Source organism: Vanessa atalanta, chromosome 21 (genome assembly GCF_905147765.1).
Source record: "Vanessa atalanta chromosome 21, ilVanAtal1.2, whole genome shotgun sequence".
Taxonomy (NCBI): domain Eukaryota; kingdom Metazoa; phylum Arthropoda; class Insecta; order Lepidoptera; family Nymphalidae; genus Vanessa; species Vanessa atalanta.
The window spans coordinates 8,545,142-8,566,945 of record NC_061891.1 but is presented as its reverse complement, the minus strand read 5'-3'; the positions used below and the strand labels follow the sequence as shown (position 1 = coordinate 8,566,945).

Below are 21,804 nucleotides of genomic sequence, written 5' to 3'. Positions count from 1 at the left end.
TGTCAGCCTACCTATATTAAAACATCAAACAAAATCTTTATCAAAACTTTGATACTAATTTCTCCTTTTCTTTTAATTAACAAAGTTATCTACATCCAAAAAGTTTTCAGTTTTAAATCCCGAAACCGTAAAATCGTAAACTCTGCTATTGATCGCTTGAGCTGTAGACGTATCTCCCCATAGCTTCCTAAACAAAGGTATCACAGTCGAAAAACGTTTAAGAATTAACTGGCCAAGCAAACAAGATAACAGTTAAGCTCCGCCTCTTGCAGTGGCAGATTCGGGGTGAACGAACTGTGTGATGCATCCAATGGCGTTACGCGCAATGCGGTGACCTCATTGGCCGTTATCTACATTTTGGATATGGAATTCTAGCAATTTTTATTCTCATTTGCCGTTTTAATATCTTCAAGAATATATATTACATTTTATATTTGAAAATCGAATCTATTCGTATTTTTTTAAGTATTTGTATTTATTTTGCCGTGTCGTGACGTATAATGGATTTTATAAAAAAGATTTTTGACTAGACTTTCTAGATTTTTGACTAGACTTTCTAGATAAATTAATTTTATAAAATATATGAGGTTTTATTATTATTGTTGTGAATGTGTTAAACTATTTAGCTGGCCAGAATATTTTACAATACACAAATGTCTCTGAATATATCAACCTTGGCTTTACAAAAAGAAATAATTATACGTTCCCGTATAGTTTACAACAAAAGTTAAGATTAATATAATTACTAATAAGTATTCATAAATATAATAATGATAAATACTATTATTCATTGATATATATTTTGATAATCCAACGTATGAAGCTCAAGCCGAACGCTGCGCCAAGAGGTCGTTAATTTACAAGCCTTTCTCACACCGAATGCCAAGTTTTTTCGCGTCGTTGTCATTTAACAGTTTCTAGTGTAAATCACTTGGCGTTTCGGCCAACTTCTGCTCATACCTTACCGTATTTAGGTCGATTTTGTTTGCTAGTTGTTGTTGTTTATGAGCAACGTCCTTTGCATAATTTTAACTTTCCGCAATATTTATTTCTGAGTCAAGACTTTACGTAAATTTGAACAGTTTTTTATTTAAAATTGTTTATAAAATTATTAAGCGACTCGCCTCGTATTCGCCCAGACGAAATATATTAATAAAGAAAATTATGTTTTTTTTTATTTATTTCATATTAAATATATATATTTTTTTATGTTTTACTGTATTAAGAACGATGTAACAAAAACCTAAGTATATTATATACTATATTGTACTCAGGAATAATGTATTGGATCATTCATTCCAGAGATTACCCTCAAACACGTAAACACAAACAAACTTTAACTCTTTTTAATATTATATCAAATAAGTATTCTAAATAAAAATTTAATAACATAAAAAAAAAATTATATGTGTCTGTAAAAACTTGAAACTACATTATAATGTAGTTTCAACAAATCGATTGAACTGGAATTATGTCGCACACACACTTGGGGTTGGGGTCAATACAGTTTAGTGTAAAAAATGTATTGTGCAAATATAAGTTTTGTATTTATTGCGGGAAGACATATTGACTACATTATGGTAACCACACGTTAAGGACAATGTAATGCAGCCCCGTTCACGTGCAATTAGGGTAGCTTACAAATCTTTTGTGTTTGGTGACTCGCCTAGCAGCAAGGACACATGGTGGTAAGTATTAGTATAAGAAATATTAATCATTCCTTAAAATACCAATGCGCTCGAACCGGAACTAAGATGTTATGTCTCTTGTTCCTTTAGTTACACTGGCCTTGTTCTGGCTGGGTCATTCAACCTTATACCGGACCACACTGATACTAAGAATTGCTGCTTTGCAGTAGAATATATGATGGGTCGGTGATGCCTACCCAGGCGGCCTTGCATAAAACCCTACCACCAAGTGAAGGCAAGGATACATGCATCTTGTCCGAAGATTGTGGGTTCAAACTTAGTTTTGATACACTTGTTTGTTACAATTTATTATTGTTTCAAGCAAGATATAAAACAAAATATGTGTGTCCATTGGAACATGTTCCAATTATAAAATTTAAAGGAAACATACACCAAAATCTTTCCATCAACCATTGGAGTTGTTTGGTTGAATAAGCTTCAAACCTTCCCCAAAGGGAGAGGAGTTCAAACTTCAGCAACTTTTTTTTTCAGATTTCAAGAGTAAGATATGCACTGATAATTCTCATCTCATCTCTCAGCCAAAGGACGTCCACTGCTGGACATAGGCCTCCCAAAAGATCGCCACAATGACCGGTCTTGTGCAGCCCGCAACCAGCGGCTTTCCGCGAACTGAATTTATTCGTGTCTTATTCCAAGTAATTTTTTGTCCTATTTGCTGTTGAAACACTTGTACCTTGGTGTAGTAGTGCAAAAAGGTTCATTAAAAATATCTCGTCTTGCCTCCACTGGTGAGGAGGGCTGGTCCATTTTGTACCCAGACGATCGGAATTGCGATTCAACTGGGAAATTCTGCTAGCGTTCTTGTCACCATTCCACACGGTCATGATTTATACTGTAACTATTTGTATACAGTTAAGAACCAGTAATAATTCTTATGTAAATAATAATTATAAGTGATGTTACTTTTTAATTGTACAAATAGTGATCCAGAATCAGACTGATAGCGTGAATGCTAGCAGTAAGTCCCGTTAGAATTGGAAAATTGTATTATAGAATTCACCTGAAGTCGGGCGTCGTTGTATCCGTTTATATATTTACAAGATTAACATTCGTTCTTCTGAGCCGTTACGTAACCGATGATTTGATATTTTGCAATCGACATAATAGTATACGAAGAAGACTTATAAAGAAAAATATTTATATACAGGAAGGAATTTTCACTCACTCACTTGTTTTCGCCGAGCATAAATAAGGTTTTTGAATATTTTTCCAGTGCGACAACAATGGATCATAGTCACAAAAGTTAAGTTAAATTGGTAAGCTCTTTGTTTTTAAGATTCCGCTTAAGATGACTAACCACACGTCAGCAAGCCCTCTGAGCACGTTATGGGGCCCAGGGACTGTAACCACCTATCATGAAAATTAAACTTAGACACCACTAACGTCGGATGGCGCGGCGCTATGCCGAGGAAGAAGGAAAGAAGCGCTTACCATAGGGGGTAAAAGTGATTTGACCACACCGCACATTTCGCGAGTGCATATTCGTGCGAAGCCATCCCTGCTGCTATCCTTCTTAAAAAGCGGACTTAAATAGGACACATCAGGCATGAGGTATCACCCATCCCTAACAATAATGATACTATATTGTTATATTACCAGTTTCATAAGTCTTTAAAGTTTACATTTGACAGTACAATTGGAATTATGTAAAAGTGATTTATTAAATTAGCTTACAATGTTGCAGACGAAGCTAATAGACGCGTGTTAAAAAGGTGACAATTACGTTATGACGTTAGTTAGTTAAAGAAATTATATGTATTGCCTCTTTGGTCTTAAGCTTATTATAAGTCTACACGTTTAACTATTACGAATACGTTTAAATATTTTTTAAAAGCCTAAGCGTGCTATTTGGTTATGTGACGAGTTGTCACCGCGGGTTCGCCCGCATTTTGGGAGTTCATGGTCAGGTGATAAGCATAACAAAGACACTACGTGTAGTTCATTGAGGTTCAAGCGTGCTTCGTTTCAAATTGTATTAAATTCGGTTCAGTAGTTTGACCGTGTAAGAGCAATAAAAAGACAGACGGAGTTGCTTTCGCATTTATAATATTTAGGATTTGTTACATAATCTATTAGAAATTATCTCCAAACTAATACAAAACGACAAATTACAAAAAACATTTAGATTAAAAAAAAGGTGACATTTGAAATATTTTTGACGTTTAAACGTCAATTTTGACGTTTAAATCTTTGCTAGTTAATAAAAAGAAAACCAGCTACGATGAACTATTCGAAAGAGCATTGTAAATAGAGAAATAAGACATATATATACGTAGACTTCGTAGAGGCATACTTCGTGAATCTTTTTCAGTAATTCCGTAAAAGCCGCGTCGGTGGTTCTCATCAAAGGGTTATTACGCAAACTTTGTGCACAGAATTTTTATGTCTCTTAAAAAGCTTTGCTTCGCCCTGTTAGAACGTATGCACTTTGTGATTGTGATGAAAACTACTCTAGAAGACAGTGAATATTAGTATGTTTATTTATATGTGTTCTCAAACTGTAGTAGAGTCGTGTCTTAAGATGGAATATTTTTTACAGTGGAACTACGCTTACTTTGGACGCGATGAATAAAACATTCTAAGATCGAATTTGAGTACGACGTTCGTAATGTCGAGTACAAGAGTAGAAGAGTATGTTAAGCAAATTATTTCATATAAACTGTTTTCATATATATATATATATATATTTGTTTATCGATGGAAAAATTGAAGAAAGGTGGTACTTTCTATGCGGCCCTGTACAAAACTTGGCTTGGTATTTGTACGAAGCACACCAGCCCACATTAAGGAGTGCTCTGAATTTTACCAACGCCTTCTCTTCAGAAGGAGAAAGGGAGTAACCCAATAGATGTTAAAAGTACTACCGGCTTAAAGTATTGCAAAATTAAGGTTAATTTATTAATATATGGTATACCTACGAATATTGCTTGGGGGGAGAGGGGATTTGCTCAGCGATGTGTCTTGCGTTGAGTAAAAATAAAAAGAGAAGAATTTAACTAAACACCTGCTAAACAATGTTTGTAAGTAAAACCGTTAATATCTATCGAATGAACTTCAGATACAAAGTGGAGCTGAACACTTGATGAACACTTCATGAACACTTTTGTTCTTCAACGAGTTTTCAAAATACACTTCATCTGGACTTCGATTCTTTTGTTCTACTCTCATATTTGGCGACTATATAAGAGATTCTATAGTGTTGGCAAATATTTGAATAAAGTTTACTAACAAACAGCACTTATTACGATATATTTTTAATGTCGTGTCCATACATTCGTTTTGTCCAAAACTTTGCCGCGTGTATCATACTTAAAGCCACAGGAGATCCATCAATAATAACTCTTCTATATTAATTTAATTCCCCTTTCCCCTATAAGGGATGATTTCTTTAATAAAAACTGTCGGATGTAAAAAAACTTCGGGACTTAAACTTCTTCGATACTAAATTTCATATAAGTTGGTTCAGTTTTAAGAGGTACATTTCATTTCAAGATAAGAAGACACTGTCTACCAGATAATATGGTATTATGGTTTATTTAAAAAACGATATGTATGAAATGTCTTTATATTATAAAGCCTATGTGTTATTTTGATGTATAAGCCATTTTATTGTAATGTTTCGTTAAAATTCTTTCATTAGTTTTGGCCTGAAAGAGTAACAAACACACTCACATCCTCACAACGAAAGTTTGTTATTTACAATATCAGTAAGAATATTACTAAGAAGTAAACATTTTTGATTTTTTATGCTTATAACTCGTGTTGTACTCGACGGTGCAGGAAAACTTCGTGATATGCATGTGTGGGAAAATCTTCCACTTGTGTATCAACCAACCGACATTAGAACAGCGTGATGGAATAAGCTCCTAGCTTCCTCGAAACGAGAGGAAGCCATAACTGGATTTTTTCAAAAGGCTCCTTTGTTCCTGCACTTCTAACTGTCTGAGTTTTGTATATCAGATATATTTTTACATTTATATATATTAACTGTATGTGTGTGTGTAACCGAACACCTCCTGGATGTTTTATATTGGACCTGATAGATGTCGCTGCGATCAGGACGTAAACAAAATTATTTTTCACCTCGACGAAGTTGAGACAGACAGTTAACATAAATACTCGTATATATATTTTTATTCAATAATATATTAAGTAAAAAAATCACCGTTTACCGTAACACCGTTGCCTTTTTGTAGGTCTTACTAAAACTAAATTTAGTAAGCCGCTTTAATGTATGACTTGTATTAAATATGTCGAAATTACTTTCTCATTTTGAAATAATATAAATATATTGTATATAAATACTTTTTGATTTTAATTTTACAATAAATATTGCCGCGAACAAAAATTGTTAAAAAAAAATAATTGCGAATTATCCGACAATAATTCCAAACAATATCATTGTAAATACTTAGGAAATATACGACAATTCTCAGTATTATATTTAATATTTCACTATGGTCATTTTGAGAAGTTTTTTTTTGCATACATCCTTAACCTCTTTCTTCATGGACACCAAGACACTTATTGTGAGAGAGGCATTATGCGCGCACCATGCCCAGAGCAAGGACCTTTGGAACACTGTAAGAAGACTACTTGCTCGAAGCCTTATTTATGCACGTAGTTATCATTTATGTCCATAATTCAAACTGTATATATTTTTCTTTATTTAAAATAGATAGGTAAGTGGTCCATCTAAGTGGTCGCCAACGTCAATAGACATTGGCCCTGTATGAAAGATGTAACATCTCTTGTGCCTGTAGTTACACTGGCCCACTCTTTAAATCGGAACATAACTAATAATGTTGATTGGCGGAAGAATATCTAATGATTGAATCATATCTACAAAGACGAGCTTGTACTGCCTACCACCAAATATAACACACAGATAATTACTTTGAAATATACTCCTGACAAATAAATAAACTTTTTTTTAAAATTAGAACTGATTCAAAAGTATAAGACAAAAATGACATATCTTCCATATTCAAATATTCATTTGCAGAATCTCCACGTGCGGTAATATTTAGTCATTGAAGTAGTTTATTTGCTTCGCTGTTCTGATGGAATCGTGAGAGACGAATGAAAACTCTTTGAAGCGCCAAAAAGTGTCGAATGAATAGATTTCTCGCTCCATATAATATTTACGGGTTTTTGTAATTTTCCATCTGAGTTATTTTAAGAAATGTTCAAAGGCATGAAATTAAAACAACTTCAGCGGAAGTCGTTGGAGATCTCTTCAGACGATTTGAAATTATCTGTATTGTAGTTTTAAAGTATTTAAATTCGAATGAAATATCTTTATTTAATATTTTTGTGTATTTTTTTTTTTTTTTTTAATATCAAACCACAAAAAGTATATCAACAAACTTTGATCATCAGTTGTAGTTCCATTTCAATATGAGGAAACCGGTTCTGAAGTAACATTTTCTGTTCCGACTAAGTTCGGACATAAGAAACGAATTTGCGGTGAACCTGTCGCCAACTGCTTGGCCAAGCGCCCAATAGTAATTACTTAAAGATTTATATGCACTTGATATATTACATAGAATTGATTATTGTTAAATGTTCTAGAATATTTGTACCAATTTATTTAACACCAATTCGGCAATTGTTTGGTCAAATGTATCGTCAAGGTTGATTAATGCTACGTATTATTTTTTAATGTAACACTTTATTATACGTACCGGAAATGAAATACTCGTACAATTTTTTTTTAACTAAGTATACAAAGCATGCTAATATCTCAAAGAGATTTTTCCGGCACATACAGGAATGAAAAAAAAATTAAGATATAGACGTATCATACAAAATTACCAAATCTAATATTTCTACTGTTCTGCGAACAGGATGCATCAAAATTTATTCTCAGTATAAAAAAATGTAATGAATTATTTAAAATGAATTAATAATATTATGTATAACCTTGTTTTTAATAATAAAACATGATGTCGCGTATAAAAATAAAATAAATAAATTGAGAAATGAGAATTGACCTATAAATGTAAGATATTTGGCTACGATGTGACAAAATGGCAAATACAATAGAAATTACCGAATATACTTTTCTCGTCTTGCTCGCGCGAGTAAGTGAGATAGAAATATACGGTGTGAAGTTGTCTATTTCGAGCGACTTGACGCTTAATTGGCGGTTTAGCGAGCGACTTCATCATGTAGTTTTCAAGACATGGCGCGTGCATGATAAAAATTCACACTCCGATTTTTTCATAACGCGTATAAATCTGATCGAATCTCTACCACAACATTCCCTCTTAAAAATTGTCCTTGTACGGAGGAGGTTTTATATATGTATGTATGCAAACATGGATACTGTCAAAGACTGACAGGTCTACAGTACCAAGGGTCGTGTGAGTTGCCTCAAGTACTGGAGTGTACAATAATAAGAACATAATAAATAAGGTTTGTCAACGATTAATGTATAATTTATTATCAATATCATCTTAAGAAAATATATTAGTTAGTGTAGATTTTGTCGAGCAGCTACAGCTCCTTATTATTCCGAAAATGTGATCGGGGAATCCCCGTATAACCTACCGAGTAACTTATAAAAGTGTTACTCAATTAGAACAAAGATTCGCGATTCGCTATCCGATAAACTAATTAGGATTCATTTAAATAAAACGCCAATCAGATTTAAGTAGCTGTGATTCGAGGTAATTAACTGACGTAGTTTACTTTATACGAGCTTCAATTTGAAGGGACATTAAATCAGCATTTTATTCGCCATCTGGTTTCAATAAGAAGAAACGGCGATTTCATTGAACATTTGACGATGACGTCACGCCGCGCCGCGCTGCGATTACAATGGAAGCAGATAATATATGTCTGGGCATCGTTTGATAATCTTTAATAATAATTGATTTTGGTACATCGTTCGTGTTTTGTTACTTTCAGTAGAGTTCATATAGTCTTGATGTAGTTTCAAATCTAAACAGTTATTTTTGAGATGATGTTAAATTTTTCTTGGTGGTAGATCTTTTTGCAGTTTAGGTTTGAGTAGGTAGCACCCACTCACATACTCAACAACCAATAATAAAATAACTACTTTTGTGTTTCAGCTTGAAGGGTGAGTGAGCCAGAGTAACTACAAGAGACATACCCTCTTAGGGTACTAATAATAAAATAACTTAAAATATGTAATTATATCGTACTATTATATCACTAATCATTTTCATAAAAAAATGTATATTGCAGGAATAAAACGGCCTATAATTTCCGTGATAAAAAAAAACAATAAAATACTGTTTTATATAAGAATAATATATCGAACTACCATAAATATAAAAAAAAAAACTTTGATATCTGACTTCCCAGAGACTTTTATTTTAGATAGAGAAGTCATTGACGTCAAGTACAAGAATACTTTATGTTATTCAAACAAGCTCTCCGAATTCGTGACAGAAGAGAGACGCAATTAGTCAGAGAAATAATTCTAATTACGATTACAAGTAGTACATTAATGTAAGTGAAGTCCCACGGTTGGGCAAACGTTTACAACAGCTCTAGATAATACGGGTGGGTAATGTAATGTATATTGAATACACTTGTGGTAGGGCTTTGTGCAAGCCCGGCTGGGTAGGTACCACCCACTCATCATCATCTATTCTACCGCCAAACAGCAGTACTCAGTATTGTTGTGTTCCGGTTTGAAGGGTGAGTGAGCCAGTGTAACTACAGTCACAAGGTACGTAACATATCAGTTCAAGGTGGTGGCGCATTGGTGATGTAAGGAATGGTTAATATATCTTACAACGCCATTGTCTATGGGCGGTGGTGACCACTTACCATCAGGTGGCCCATCTGCTCGTCCGCCTACCGATATCATTAAAAAAAACACACACACATAGGCCGGCAACGCACCAATAAGATGTCAGATGTCCATGGGCAATTGTAGTCACTTTCGATCAGATGAGCCTCCTGCTTGTTTGCCACCTATATCATAAAAATATCACATGGTTGAAATACACCCAAAATATTTTTGTAAACAGAGCTGGAGATGAATTTTGGACACAAATAAGGCACATAAATGGTATTATGACTAATTATTAAGATTCGTGCTCTGTTTGGCTATGTCGACTCTTTAGTATAGGGCCCGATCAATTTGAGCTTGAAGGTTACAGGGCAGAGTTACAGCCGGTATGATTATGGCGAGCCCGCGATGTCGCCTGTCGCACAATGGGTAACCGGTGTGCCAAGGACGCTTAGGCTTTGTAAATAAAACTAATGAATACATTTAATTTTAATGGTAGCACTACATATTATAAAACAAAGTCTCCCCGTCGCGTCTGTATATTTGAATGCAAAAAACTACCTAATGGATTTTTATGCAGTTTTATTCATGGACGCTCTCATTTAAGAAGAGATTTATATATATATAATTAATTGAAATATGATGAGTTAGCTGAACTGAACTCCTTGTTGGTTCTGGATAGAATTTACATTCCGAACTGTTGTAAAGCGTACAAGCTAATACGCAAGCAATGAATTCTCTATTGCTTCAATCTCAAATTCCGACAAGACAAGAGATTTTACGTGTTTTCCAGGGCACGCGATACATTGTCAACTTAAGTCAAACAGGAAGACCTAATGTTATATATTATTGTATTGACTTGGAAATTGAATTAAGGATAGCGTGAACTGCAGCCTTAAGCAATGCCGATGAAGCAGGTTAAAAGAGAACTTCATATATTTTTCAATACTTAATTGAAACATTTCTACTGATACTAATTTGTATAAACGCGTAAATAACAATTTCTGTCTGTTACGCTTTCACTGGCCCACTAAACTAATTTGGTACGATTCCCAAGGTAGGACAAAGGATCTTTTTATACTTCAACATCTGACGACCAAACCCTAAAACGTGAGTCAAGTCGCGGGCAACGGCTAAAAGTTTAACTCACTAATGACACCATTGAAATTAAATAGGAAAATATATGGTCTACATAACTCTTACTGCTACCGCCTAGGGGTAGAACTTTGAGCAAGCTCATTGGTGTATCATTGAATCTGTTATTCCACTGCTAAACGTCAGTACTTCAGTACAATATTTTACAGGCTATACAACAGCCGAGCCAGTGTAGTAGAAGGTTGCATCGTATTAAAAATGGCAATGGATATCATTTACATAATTAGACATACTACTACTACTATATATATGCTAGTGGGAGACCACGTAATATCAGATGGCAAATACGTGCCAAACAGAACCTATTGTATGTAGTTATCACCAATTATACATATGAAGTTAACCATTCCTGACATCGCCAATTCCCCAATATCCTTAGTAACTGAGAAGTTATGTCCCTTGTACCTGTAATCACACTGGTTCACAAGCCATTCAAATCGGAACACAAAAATATATATATGTATATTATACTAGCAGACTCAGCTACGCGTTGATATTACGGTAAGCTTTGGTATATATTGTATGATTAGCTACGCCCGCGACTTCGTGCGCGTTAAAACAACAAAAGGCGGACGGAGTTGCGGGCATAGATATTTCTAAAATAAAAGTAGACCAAGCTAATCTTTATTGCATCAGCTATCTGCCAGTGAAAGTCCCGTCAAGCTGGAACAAAGAGACAGACAGAAAAAAACTGTAAAAAATGTTCTTTTGGATATTTCCCGTGTATACATAGATTTAGTATAAAGCGGTTATTTTAATATAACAAACAGACATTCCAATATTATTATATGTTTGGATATAGATATTGCTTAGCCAATAACCTCTTCTGAAACACGCCGACTATAATATCCATGCCAAAATATTCGGCGGTTTTAACGTGATAAGCCTTCTAGAGTACAGAGATACTTTTATAGATATAGAATCAGCTCAATTGCTTGTGTGTTTTCTGGTAACATTTTTTTTCACTTCATTCAGTGGTTAGTTGAAGAGTAACCGATGATTCGGTGTTCAAATCCGGGCTAATACATTGAATTTTCATGTGTTTCATTCATGTCGTGTTCGGTAGTGAAAGAAAACATCGTGAGGAAACCTGAATGTAGCGAATCGGATGCTTACATGTGTTTCATCAAAAAGCACACTCCACCAAGGACACATACAGGCTGTTCCTTTATGCTATAAACACAATTAAATATTGGCAGGATGGGTCGTTATCTTTAAATTCTGATCGCCTTGTTCTGGGGTAGTCTACTAAGTCGAAAATAAGTGTTATCATTCGTAGTGCTAGTAATGACTATTACTGTATACTTATAGTATAATTGACTTCAGTTTCGAGGATAAATTCATTTACTACATTGTATAAAATAGGCGATCGAACTTTATTTTATCATTCGCCTTCAATTTTTAATCATATTGAAACATATATTATAAAAATGACAAAAAAGGTTTCTTTCGTCGCTTGTTGGGTATTTCCTTTCCAAAGCGTAATTTTTATACTTTTAAGACGACTATCATTTTTGTTTGATCATAATTCATAGTTTGAACAATGTTTTTGTATAAGTATTAATTTATTTTGTGTATTTGTTAGCTTATATATGTATATGTCAGTCATTTCTATATAGTATATTTTTCGATTGTTTTGTCTGGAAGTAATGGCTTATTAGCTAAGAGGCCGCTTCTTGTACTTGTACACATTGATTAAAGTTCTAAGCGTTTCCAGTACTACTTTCTAGGGTAGAATAAAGTGCAAATTAAAAAAAAATACTTTTCATGTCAATTCAATAGCTCAAGGCGGGTGAAAGTGCGAAGCGCAACTACTTATACAGAGTGTCCGATAATAGGGACTATTGCATGGCAGATTCTGGTTTTCATAAACAATTCGACTTAAAATCCTTCAAAAGAACCTACACATTTTTCAAAGACCTGCAACTTGCAATTTGCCATTGTTGCAGATGTTCATGTGCGGTAGTCACTTTCCATCAGGTTCCTTATTGCTAGTTGCTACCTGTGCTATAAAAATAATAGCTGCTCTTGTTCACATAAAAACCTACCCCACGGAGGAGAATCAATTATGAATACTTTTTTATATACATTATAAATTTCCGAATGAACAATAAATATATTATATTTATCTAGATAATGGTCGGAATCGGAAAAATAACAATTTATCAAAGTGTATGCCAAATGCAAAGTGAGCCATTCACTTGTTCGCGGATTTGGCATCTCTCCCAGACTGTACGTCGACAAGTGCCCGCCTTACATCATTTTGGCAGGGATAAGATTAAAAAAAAACTTATAAATATATGACAATTAATTTTGAAATATACGTAACTACATAGATACACATACATAATATATATACATAGGTATATATATTATGTATATGTATTCACATAGGTGAATAATATATATATTATTCACCAATATACGACATTTACGAGGATGCTTTAATATATTTGGTAGAGTAATAACTAATATTTTTATATAATAAAGATAAATTATAAAAACAATTTCACTATATGAACATTTAGAGTTGCTTGTCTGAGTTCGGATCCGTGATCTCCAATTAAAATTCGTGATCTTCCAACTGAGCGAATTAATATTAAACCCTTATGCTGACTCTTCTATAACAAACTTACATATACCATTAATTACCGATTTTTTAATTTAATAATGGAAAGATTACTCATAAAAGTCTAATAATAAATATTGACCTGATACTTAGATCGGAGCGCCCTACAAAGTTAAATAAAATTAACCTCGTGTAAAAACTAGTACCTACCTATGTCATTCACAAGGAATGCTATTTTTGTGCAAATACACAATATCTTCACTATGTACCATATGTACCTAACAAGACAATTGAAAAGGGCTTATAAGAGCCTACTCGACAAAGGTATATTTGGATTATGTATTTTTTATATAGATGGGATTTTTTTTTTCAGTAAGTAACAATCCAATATCTCTCGTGTATTAGCTATTGTGTGTTGATTGGATTGAAGAACCAAATGAATAGCTGGAACTCATACGACACAACATAGAAACATTAATATATTTATATATTACGAGAACATTCGATATACACTTGTGACGTCACTAGTTAAATTTTTAAACGGGTGAAACTGAGAAACTAAGCTTCTTATTTAATAATTTTATACACCAAAACCTTTTCCGAAACGCAATGCATTATCTGATGTAAGTTTTATGTATATTGGTTTTGTCGTTTTTCAGTTAATCATTACAAAAAATCATCTCATTTATTAGTATAGACATAGAATCTACGACTTTAACTTCTATCGGTAGCCCGTCTGCTAATAAGCTATTGGGGTATTTGTAATATAACATTGCAAATTATGATACAATCATCTATTCGTAGTAGGCGCGTAGTATGTTGTCATTATGCGCAAAATAACGTAGCTATTTTGCTTGCAAAATCATGCCCGTAGCAATTTCGTAGCACAGCTATTTAATAAAACACGTTATAACTAAGTTTTCGATTTAAATTATATTAATCCAAGAAAGAAGAAGAGGTTAGTTAATGCTAGTATTGGTTTAGTTAATGCTAGTAGACAAGAAGTCAAGATGAAGGCTTTGATTAAATAACTTAAGATTGTCAATAATAAAATACGTAAAAAAACAAAAATGCTTTTGTATAAAAATACGGAGAAGACAACATTTATTGTAGTCAGTAAAAATAATAATTATTAATAAAATAATAATACGCTTTTTATTCTACACATCTATTTCTTATAAAAAGAGAGAAATGATGTTATTACTTTTTAGTTTTGAATAGTTTGCCAGACTAGAAATTAAGCCATCGGAAGGTAAGCGGTCACCACCTACAAAAACTGGCACTTTAAGAAATATTACCAATCCCTTACCACATGTCCTAACTAAGATTTTATATTCCTTGTATCTACAGTTTAAATGTTCAAACGAATCCCTATAACATCTCACAACAACATTATCCTCAATGACACCGATTGCTTTTTAAAGTTTAAAAATAATTAGTGTCGGTATAATAAGAAAACATCGGTCAGTTCGTCTAACGTCATACGGTATGAATACTGCAAGTGACGTTATAAGTGTCTATGGATGACGCGCGTGCCGTAATTAATGGATCCAAAGCGAGCTGTTTGATATCCAACCTTTTTTTTCTCGACGGAAATAGAATTAAAGGAATTATAAAACTTTATGGATCTTTATTATCAGTTATGAGCTTGAAAAATATGGTTGACTGATAGACTAGCCTGCGCGGGACAATATATATCACAAGTATGTGTGCAAATACATGTTGATTCTCTATTCTCTTACTCGATCACACATCAGACAATGTCCGGGCTGACATTGAGGATTTCTCAACGAAAAGTCGCAATAACAATAATAGCCCGAATGGACTGAAATCTGCGGTCTTATAAGCCACTAGACCAACGAGTCATTCAATAGTGATTGCTTTTTATGGGAATTTTCATATTATTGGTAAAGCACCGTCATATTGACTACCTATATTATATTATATATATATTGACTAGTAAGTGGTTACCACTGCTCATAGACATTGGTGACGTAAGATATATTAACCAATCCGTATCGCCAGTGCGCTACCAACTTTGTCAACTAAGATATTATACCCTTGTGCCTGTAATCGCACTGGCTTACTCACCATTCCAATCGGCACACAACAATACTAAGTATTGTTATTTGGCGGCAGAATAAGTGATGAGTGAGCAGTATCTAGTTGTTGAGCCAAGATGGCCCAGCGGTTAGAACTTCCGACAGAAATTCCAACGAAATTCTGCTACATGTGTATCCACCACCCGCATTGGAGCTGCGTGGTGGAATATACTCCAAACTTTCTCCTCAAAAGGAGAGGAAGCCTTAGCCTAGCAGTGAGAAATTTACAGGCTGTTAATGTAATGTAATGTAATGTAATAACCTACCCTAACCTACGCAGACGGCCTGCAGAAAACCTTAAAGTTATCTCTTACTAAATGCAGATAAATGATCGAGTAATTCATATGTGCATTACAGTTTTTTTATATGATTGTTCAACCGTTTTATGCATCGGTTGAAATGGTTTTCATTCGTCGTTCAATTCGTTCTTCGATCAAGGCAGAAGAAACAAAAGTGATTAAAAGTTAAAACAACATAGCATCAGTAATTATAGTTGTTTGGGAAACTAATAGGGCCGCTCGTACTCGTATTGGAGAAAATACTTTCTGTTTGGGAGATCACCCTGTTCTATAATAGATAAACCGAGACGGCCCAGTGGTTAGAAGACGTGAAGACGCGGGTTCAATTTTAGGGCAAATATCTCAGTATTATCATGTGTTTACATTTCATCTCGTACTCAGGAAAATTAGGATAACTAGATATATCGGATGAAAGTTTTCCTAATTTTCATATTCATATATAGTGGTGGAGTATCCAGCCCTTCTCCTCAAAGGAGTTGAGCCCAATGAGATATGCAGGCTGTTACTTTGGCGAATTTATATATATCACAAATGAAGTTTTGTGTCATGTAGATTACATATGTGAATTAATATGGAACGTTTAATGTATCCCGGATGTGATCTTGCGATATTCGGCCATCTCGATACTTGTCGTATAAATAATACTTAGTTTTGGTATTTTTAATTTCTATCTATATACTTTACATAATATAGAGAATTAGGTATATAATGTAAAAACTTTCAAAACTTGACCCATATCAAAGTTAAATAATAGCTTGTTACAAAGACCCGCAGTTCCTATAAAAAATTATGTTAATTAGAAAATTATTAATTACACACATACATACCTTTATCATATTCTGAAGACGGCGTCTTGATCGTTTGTCGATATTGTCATAGCCTGATGCAGGTTCGATTCATGGGCGAATTCATTTGGGCCAGGATTACAATTTTAATTAACTTGTTTTTATATTTGTTAATTCTGTTTTCGTCTTTGATTAAGATTGATCTCTAAGTCATAGTTTGAAATATTTCAGAAAAAGCGAAGGTTTCCTAGAAAAAAAAAAACACTCGAGTTGATGATTTATCGTAATGTTATGTCAGAGTCAAATTGAAAAACAAATTAAAACTTCAATACACTCGCAAACACATACACACACAAGCATACATAATCAAACCGGAAACATATTCTGCCCATCAACTCGCCCCGACTACAAACAAAGTGTAAAATTGTTTAAATATGTTAACTTTGCTGGAAAAATAAAATAGTACATAGATTCATGTAGAGATCATTGAAACCAGTCGGTTTATGTAAAACCTAATTTAGAAACGAATGTTATGGAAAATATACTATTGAAATATGTTTCCATTATTTGATTTCATAATACAACATAAACAAAACAGAATTCGTAATTTGTAAAAGTTATCATACAAAACGTAAAATGTTATTTATATTCAAATGGTACTAAAATAAAATGGCAGCATAAATAATAATCCTATACACGAATATTTCAAGACAATAGTGATATAGCCTTATTTTATACAAGGTTGCAATATCGATTCAGAAATAACGTCCAAGTAAGTAGCGGAGTATGAATTTTTTATTAAACCATTATGAGATAAATTTTCCTATATAAACCTATATGTCATTTTGAATTAAAATTATTTAATAAAATATGTTTAAAATAAAAATAAAAATATATTTAGCTGTTATGCAGTATTTCATATTAGAACTCGGGGAGTAATACATTAAGTAATTCGGAGTTTATCGTCAAAAGCAACTGGCGATATCGACGTAGCGATACATTAAATCCGATCTAAAAATAATGGTCGACAAGGAGCGGGGCTAGCTATCGAATAGACAGTCGTGCAGTTATCAAACACACATTATCCGTCTACCCACGTCATCCCATTCATCCGCTTCGATCGCACGCACACGCGCGCACCTCACGCCACCACCACTCCCGCCACCCACGTCATAACCACACCACCACCAACGGCTAGAAACTAACGGAAAAAATCAAGCATCGCCTCAGACGACCATAAAATTCGACAACGACGCCGCCTCTACACTCGCGCATCGTCCACCATCTTAAATTTCATTCACAAAAATCGCTACAGCACAGCGGCTTTTTGTTTACCGTTTCACGCCTCCCTGATCACGTTGACTCTTGACACTTAACACTAAATACTTCTTTATTCACCGTTCGTACGTATTACACTTGATTTTGTGGTGAAAAAGCTTTTTACATGTAGTTTTCTGCTAGCAATTCGGTCTTTCGGTTGTGCGCGAGTTGTACACGTCAGCACACCGCGACGGTCTGTGTGCAACTAAAGAATGGTGGCAGGACTGCGGACAGCCGCGGGAGGCGCATGCGTGGTACCTACCCGCCAAAATACACCTACGCGCATGTATGGACAAAACTGCTTCTCTTTCAAAACTTCCATACATTTATGTCACAACAATTTGTTTTTAAACATAAAATAGTGTTTGTATTTAGTAAAATGATATATACTGTGATAGTAATAGCTTTGATGTTGGTGAAAAAGGCCGCCATTTTGTCAGACGACGAGGCGTAAGGGGAAAATAGCATCAAACAAATCTATTGTCTATTTATATCTCGAGTTATGTCAATGTAATGGGTTCGTAGCGCGCTACGGACGGCTACGACGTAGATTCACTACATACTGTTCTCATTATGGATTTTATAGTTACTGTTATTTTGTTGTCTAGTACACTAAATGAGAATTATTATCACTTAAACAGAATTAAATGATCGAATTTGAATTCGTATATAAATAATACTCTTTGATGATTTAAATTTATACAAAAGTAAGAGCGTAGACTCTATGATTATATATGGCCATAGTAATTTTCAAACTTCTTCTCACATATGTGTAGCATAATTTAATGAGTATTTTTTTTAACATAAAATAATTATAATTACTGTTGCTCATTCAGAATTTGTAGAGTTTTATAGTTTAGTAGCCATTCGTCCTTACCTTCGCATAGGTAGAATAAGGTTCTACATGAAACGTCTATAGAACTCATTCATTTACGCGGGCATACCAGTAAGGCTCTGCGTCGTGACGTAGACATTTCTCGTGTTTTTTTTATATTTAATTTTCTCCGTTCGTTTAAAATCGCATGTAAATCCCTTCGGTAGTGATCGAGTACTACGCGTCTTAACGCGTTTATCTTAATAAAGAGACTGACAGAGGAGACAGTTTTATATTTATAATATGTAATAATAATTTAACTAATTCTTTTTTTATATATTTTTTATTTTATTACACATTTAAATATTTTTTTTATGGCATTGGTTGGCGGACGAGCATATGGGCCACCTGGTGGTAAGTGGTCACCATCGCCCATAGACAAAGGCGCTGTAAGAAATATTAACCATTCCTTACATCACCTATGCGCCACCAACCTTGGGAACTAAGATGTTATGTCCCTTGTGCCCGCGATTACACTGGCTCACTCACCCTTCTAACCGGAACACAACAATACAGTGTACTGTTATTTGGCGCTAGAATATCTTATGAGTGGGTGGTACCTACCCAGACGGGCTCGCACAAAGCCCTACCACCAAGAAATCCATTTTTTTTATAAAAACAAATTGTACTTGAACTCTAAACATTTTTAAACCTACCCATAGAAGGTAACATGTCATAAAAGTCCCTTTGTTAAACTTAGACGTCCATTTCTCTTCAGGGAAAGTTTGAAGTTTATTTCATCACGATATTCTGATACCCTAGTAGATAGACAGGCAGTATTTCACTCGATAAGTGCAATTGAAAATGATTACCTTCGTTGCCGAGCACAAAATGAATTATAAACACAAATTAGGCACGGGAAAACTTCGATTAAGATCTTAATATGAATTCTGGCAAGTGGAACAATAATAATATTTATTCATTTAATAGTACGGTTTGTCATATATATATATATATATATATATATATAAAAATATAAGATACGATATCACATAAAAATACTATTCGATATTATCTTTGCAAATGCTCTACTATTTACAGGAAGTCTCACCATGCGCTATTACGTTACACGATAAATATAAACGATACAATAAATAGGAATTACTCACATATACATATATATATATATATAAATACAATCAATACGTAGTTATCTGATTTTGATGATTACCACTTAGTATATTTAACATTATAAACATTCGAAGCAAACAAATATCCATTTGATTTTGCCATAAATAGAACTAACCCTGCGACATTCAGGATTAAAATAATCTCAATAAATTTTCTTATGAATAATCACACGGACTACCATAAATAGTCACGTCTGTTGGTAGATGTTATTATTAATTCGCTGCCCACGTAGATATCTAGGATTAATCTCGTCTATAAACACTTTTTTAGGCTTAAGACTAAAAAAGTAAAACTTGGCTGAAGAAAAACTGGTGAGAGTAACTTATTCGAGGCTGCACCTTTAATATTAAATATTTACGTATAAAAATAAGTTACATCGATCAAAATACTTCATTCGTGTCGGCTTTAACGAGCACTTTTGAATCGTCATATTACAGGGCTGTATTAAAAGTAGAGCAACCATCGGAATGTAGATTCTACCGAGAACAACCGGCAAGAAACTCATTGGTTACTCTTTTCCTATAATTGAAATACAAAGTTATGTCGATTAAATACAAGTAAACTATAATATATCCTGCTTGAAATTCAACAAGTTTAAGCGCCACGCTTTTATAACACCTATATAATCTTGTGTTGAATAATATACCTTATTTATTGATGTCTTTTTAACAAACCATTAGCAACAGTTTTGTACTATTTACGATATTTCCTGTATCACATTGCATCGGAGAAATGGTGAAAAACTCAACTTAACTGGTCTAAAATAGCGTTGCAAGATTTAACCCAATATTAGAATATTAAAGGTATATTAAGGAATCAGAATCTCCCTTCGTTTTTCATCTTTAATTTTGTTCTTGTACTCATAGAAAAATTAATATGAATTTTAAATGCACTAAATGATTGTTCTTGATTTCACTTTTATTTCATTTTTAAAATTGGCGCGTCATGAAAAAATGAGATTGATTTGCATGATGCGCCTCAGAGGTTGATATGAAAATTACGTTGAAGTTGCTCGCTAAACCCATTGAGTGTCATGTCACTCGATATTGAAAACTTCACACCTTATTTTACTTAAAAATTTATGAGTATTATAATAGCGGAAAAAATAAGATATTATATTTATCACAATAATGATATATTGTTTAATATGAATAAGTTGATTGCTAATATTTTATTGTAATTAATTATTTGCATGCAATTAAAACATACTTTTAACTACGTCGAAGAAGTAGAGCTACTCAACCGCGTGCATGCATCTTTTTATTTTTTTGTTTGGAAGTGTCACTTTGACTGAAAGAACTAAATAAAAGAAAAACGTAACATGTAACCGTAACCTTAAGACGGTATCTACAAAAAAAATGATATATATATATGTATATTTTTTTAATTTTATGGTCTAATATATCTGCCGAATAAATCATTTTGAAAATACAAGAAGAAATATATTAGTCAAATGGTATAATTTTCGATTTTCAAAAATGAGATGACATAGCATAAAATGTTTAATTCGACATTGACATTGGAATTTATTTGGGTCTACATTAAACTGATTATTTTTATATAAATAGGCAAATACTTAAAGTTCACTTCCTTTACTCTGCTTTTCGGTAAAATAAAAGCCGGAAATAAGAGTGCTCTATCAGGTAGGGTCTATCGTGAAGTCATGTAGCCTCTTATAGTAGTAAGTATAAGTTGTAAACCACAAAATAACAAATACACTACTTCTAGAAGCGTTTTGTTTCTCCAACTCTCTTTCTCTGTCTCTTGTGTACAGCCAAGGCATGGAATATCCATCCATCTTTATATCATCACTGTTATCCATCTTTATATAATCTGGGCGTATATAAGGCGAGATTGAAAAGGAATATTCTAGGCAATCACGTTGGATCTTAGATTTAATCACTACATAATACTACATAAATCTACTACACTAGACCTTCAGGTACGATTTTAGACAGGCGTGACCCAAAAAGCCCCAAAATGAATAACAATAAAGGCATTACCAAAGGCGCATGTAAATAAGGTCAGTGCATGCAAATGGTGATGGTTCATACACGTGCACAGATTTTCCCCTGTGTATAAAAGGTAG

The 21,804-nt window shown here is 33.7% G+C and overlaps 1 protein-coding gene across 1 annotated transcript in view; it reads right to left on the bottom strand.

The window, feature by feature from the left end:
* LOC125072275 overlaps window positions 1-17,884 on the bottom strand; it is a 42,081-nt gene extending 24,197 nt beyond the window's left edge. Inside the window, exons 1-2 of the mRNA XM_047682832.1 lie at window positions 17,726-17,884; window positions 16,433-16,637 (exon numbers count right to left, since the gene is read on the bottom strand). The gene's annotated coding sequence lies outside the window, so the exon portion shown is untranslated. The remainder of the gene's footprint in view (window positions 1-16,432; window positions 16,638-17,725) is intronic.
* Window positions 17,885-21,804: the final 3,920 nt, after the last annotated feature.